The following is a 4,730-nucleotide window of genomic DNA, read 5'->3' on the forward strand; positions in this document are numbered from 1 at the left end:
GCGGTTAGCTGCTAATTGACAAATGATCAGCAGATGCTAGCGGTTAGCTGCTAATTGACAAATGATCAGCAGATGCTAGCGGTTATTGTGCATGAATAGTGGGATTTTTGACAGCTACTGACATTGAGGGCTATTGGCGAGAGGTTTATGTCAGTGGAAAATTGTTGGGCACTGCCAAGAATGGTCAGAAACGCTGTGTGTCCCTGTTCCCCTATCACCCCCCTCCCCTTGGGCCTAGCAGAGGTTTTTGTATTTAAATGAAGTTGCTGAGAGCCATGCAAATGCAAATCAACTGTTGAGCACCGGCCTTTTGACTCTCATTCCTGTTGTAGCTAAACCATTTTACCTTCTGTTCACCTGTTTGCTAGACCCAGGACCTGGCCAAACCCCTCAGTGTTTTTAATTGAGAAATAATGAGATTTAAGTAGAAAACAGGCATTAATGCTGAAAATGTTCTAATGTTACAAAGTCACACAAATGGAACAAATTTTGTGTGACATTCACCATCCAGCACTGAACACACTTAGCTCAACTTAGGGATGTAACCTTAACACTTGAGTGTTGATATCAAAGTACAATTTTCAGGGTAAATCTGATGATATATTGTCAACATTGCATGTCTGTCAAGCTCATCCAAGATTGTGTGGTGGAATGCAGACCGAAGTGTTTCTGCCGACGTGAAAACACTGAGCTTCACATAAAGCATCGGTTGTGTCATCATGACAAAGTTCCATTATAGTCATTGGTCATTAAAGTATCACAGGCAGATGTTCATGGCATACTAAGTTGTTGTTGACTCTTCTGAAACTGTCTCCTAATCTGGACTTTGTGATTAAACATTCTCAGTATTTAATCACAAGCACTGGAATACTGGCTCAAAAAAGCCTGTATTCCACCATGTACTCCTTCAAATGGAGATGTAAATACATGTTGGTGTTGCAGTGCAATGGGCCAAACAGTTTAACACATTTTGAGACGTCTGTAGGTATTGTTCAGTTATAGAAGTATGCCATGAAGAAGTATGTTTGGAGAAGGGTTAGAATATTAATATTAATATTAAAACAATAATCTATCTTATCCATTAAAATATATATTACATGTGTGTTAGGAGCACTGAAAAACTTAGTTTGGTTGAATTGATGATATAAAAGCAGAATATGCATGAATTCATACAGTAGACTATAGTGAAACCTGATCTTACTTTGACATTCCTCCCATCTGAAGATTTATCTTGTGATGGGAGGAATTGCACAACTTAATCAAAAATAATAAAAAAAATTTTCCAGAGTGGTTCATTGTACATAAAGTATTTTTGTGAATAATATTCAAACTAATGTTAATGTTCACTGATTGCTTGAAAGACCCAGAGTCATGCTATGTTGGACCCAGAGTCGTGCTATGTTGGACCCAGAGTCNTGCTATGTTGGACCCAGAGTCGTGCTATGTTGGACCCAGAGTCTTGCTATGTTGGAGCGGTAGTGACACCGTTCCACATCACAATACAGGACTTAAACTACAGATGATTTATCAGTATTCAGTTGCTTAACTCTCGAGTTTAAATTGAAGAACAAAATGGTTGAAAGTATGTGATACCTTCTGATGGAGTATAAACATTTGTATTCTTTATTTTTAAGTTTTGTTAGTTAAGCACTAAATATAACTCACAGATGATGAATCATTATATTCTGTATAAACTAAAAAGGACACAGCTCAAAGTAGAATTGAGTAAATAAACATCTAAAATATACTGTACGTAAATTTTGAAAAAATAACTTTTAGAATGGTTTTTTTCTGTCAACTTTCATTTAACACTCCAGTCCAGTTGGTGGCAGTAATGCGCTTTCATAGTCGGTCAAGCAGCCGCCATTAAACTCCAGAGGAAGATTTGCACCGGTGCTAACGAGTGCTAATGCTAAACCCAACATGAACGAAAATGCCCGTGCGTTGTGTGAAATGGTGGAAAAAGTCCTATTTCACGGAGTTACTTTTTCAGTATCGTTTTGATATTAAGCATTTTCCTGGCGGAAAACAACAGATGACACCGCGGCGGTCCAACAGGCCGAACTCACGGTAAGAAAGCTTTTATGAATAGCGAGGCGAGTTGCTTTGTTTGTTTCTTACAGAAAGCAGTCTGTCGTTTTCATAATGTCAAAACAAGTGTAGGGAGAGATTTTGTATTGTATTTTTTATTACATGTGATGTTCTGAACTCTTAAAAATACTCGCACCTCCTTTTATTTTTTCACGGTGCCGAGGCGCTCTGACGGAGTCCACGAAGAGAAATTCACTAAGTTATGATTTCACATTTAGTCAATCGTGAACACTCGCATATTTGTAAGGAAAACTGATCTTCCGGTTATTTTATTTATTTTGTTATAACGCAGTGCAGCAAGGCAGAGTGTGGAAAGCAGTAGAATCGACAACATGGCGGACGGAGGACGGATATGAGGACGGAGCCATGAAGCCGGTATGTATTATTACAGTCACTGCGTTGATTCCCGACTGTATAATGGTTGGTTAAGAATAATTTTAACTTATTTACTTATGTATTTTTGACAAAGAGATATATTTGCTACAATGTCTTTTTAATTTTACATTTATTTCCACAGACTCCACAGAATGGGAGTCACATTTGTGTCAATCAGACTCTTCAGGAACGTCCTGATGTCCGTGACGAGGACAGAGACGCAACTGTGTGTGAGTATCTACTATTTCAGAATGTTGATGATATTTTATGCTTCAATATTGTTTATGTACATAATGTAATTATGCTATGTATTGACAATGCACAAAAATGTTTTCCAGCTGCATCCAGGACCGACTGCCAGTCATCTGGATGTAGCTATAGAAAGAAGCAGGTAAGACCTAGAGATGTCACAAATCCTTGAATGATTAAAGCACTGTGATTTATTAAAATCCATCAAAGCAAATTATCTGCCTCAGAGTTTGTTGAATTATGTTTTACTATTTATTACCAACTGGTTTTAATTAATTTTTCTTCCAATTGTTTCCAAGTGTTTTCTCTTTTTCATTAAAGTTTTTATTTTTTGTAAGAATGTATTAATATAATGTTTTTTTATGTCTTATGTGTGCATACTAAGCTGGAAGTTGCCAAACAATTTCACTGTAGTTTCATAATAAAGATGCCTGTAGCTCATAATGATTGTCTGTTCTGTATTAACAGCTGATGGAGGAAGGCAGAGAGTAGTGGCAGCAGAGGAGGTGGCATTCTGGGGGGCCAGATTTCCGGCTTTTCAAGCAAAGCGAGCATTGGACCAAACGGCACGCCTCAACTAAACTGTAGATAATAGACAAAGATGTCTGCCAATCAGAACTCTAGCTCCCATGTTCTTGACCAATGACTGTAAAACGGTTTGTAGAGAAGAAGCGCATGCATTCGGTCCGGCAGTTAAATCAATGCGATATGGAAGAAGGTGGAGTTTGTCTCATCCAGTAAAGAAACACGATTACTTGAGAAAGAAATTAAAAACGGGTGGCACTGGGCAAAGGAAAGGGGACAAGACGGGAAGCTGCTGAGCAGTTGGTGTCACAAACTCTCAGCGCCTGGAGCTTGTTTTTGTGTCATGTGCCATAAAAAGCTGCTGTATGCTACGAGCGGCAAGAAGGCTCTCCTGCGACATGATTTAGACCAGTGGTCCCCAAACCCCGGTCAGTGGACCGCACAAGAAATATTTCCGTTTTATGTATTATTTGAGTCTGGAGGATCTTTTATTTTGAAAATCCTTTAACCGGATTCTCTCGGTTACTTGCGCGCCAACACTGAGCCCACAAGCAGCAAAATGAGTAAGAAACAGATCAGATGTCTTTGGAAAGTTTCTTTGCAAAGGGGAAAAGGCCCAGAGAAGAGACAGGAGGATGGATTTATCCCGGACCGGTAGGTGAGTCCCACATTACAAGCCGCTCTGTGTAACATGCGGCGACCGGCTGCTAATGAGGCAATGAAGCTTCAAACTGCTTCACCTCGTAGAGACCCAGCAGGCTGTGGATATAAGCAACACTTCGGGTGTCGTTGTCTCCATCACTCCCAGATGGACCGTCTGGTTGCAGAGAAACAAGCTCAGGGCTCCGTTAGTCTTTATCATGAGTTAAAATTTTCACAAAAGTAAAATGCTCGTTTTTTGTGGCGCATCTGTATCTTATTTTGTAGGGATATGTAAACGTTACCATAGCGACCAGAGTCAGAGCGTTTGGTCGAGAGGAGATGAGTAGAGCTTGTGAGCCTTAAGTCTGGTTTAGACGGCAAGATTTAAGGATGTCGGCCGATTCTCCAAACCTCTGTGACCACAGAGCTGATAAAAGTACAACAGGTTCGATCGGTTCGTGTTCAGCCTCAAGGCAGGAGCAACACGAACCGATTCCAGTCATCAACATCCCGATTCCAGAAGAAAATCCAGTAAAACCCCAACATAGCAAACGGGAATTTAGAATAACCAAACATGGATGACGATGTAGAAGCAATATCAGGATGTGGAGACATTTTAAGAGATAAAAGAAACAAAAAGAAAAGGCGGTGGATAAAAGACGACGGGAGCAGCCGCTCCATCTGCTGCACTATGATTTGGAGGCAACTATGTTTTTTCATAGTTAACATTTTTAACTGAATAAACATAATAAACATAATATTGACCTTTACATATAATAATAAACATTTCCACATATCATCTTTGATATCCACCGGACTCTCAGTTGCGCAATATGTCAGCTGTTTGG

The sequence above is a fragment of the Poecilia formosa genome, unplaced genomic scaffold (assembly GCF_000485575.1).
Source record: "Poecilia formosa unplaced genomic scaffold, Poecilia_formosa-5.1.2 Scaffold265, whole genome shotgun sequence".
Taxonomy (NCBI): domain Eukaryota; kingdom Metazoa; phylum Chordata; class Actinopteri; order Cyprinodontiformes; family Poeciliidae; genus Poecilia; species Poecilia formosa.